The sequence below is a fragment of the Octopus bimaculoides genome, chromosome 23 (genome assembly GCF_001194135.2).
Source record: "Octopus bimaculoides isolate UCB-OBI-ISO-001 chromosome 23, ASM119413v2, whole genome shotgun sequence".
NCBI classification, from domain to species: Eukaryota; Metazoa; Mollusca; class Cephalopoda; order Octopoda; family Octopodidae; genus Octopus; species Octopus bimaculoides.
In genome coordinates this window covers 17013157-17013421 of record NC_069003.1, presented here as the reverse complement: position 1 = coordinate 17013421, position 265 = coordinate 17013157, and positions in this window count along the sequence as shown.

Below are 265 nucleotides of genomic sequence, written 5' to 3'. Positions count from 1 at the left end.
TCTGAATATTCAAAGTCATCGTTATTTAAATTGTAAAGACATCGTAAAAATTTTTTAAAATTTATAAAGAATTCATACATTTTGTACATCTGTTTGTATTTGTTTTTGTATCATCTGTATAGATCCATAGTGATCATAATAAAAATTTTACAAACAATATATGAGTATACATGTATATATATATATACACATAGTGAAACAATATAAAAGTGAAAGTATTTGACCTACTGTGGCAAAGGTTTCACTTTTATATATATATATATAT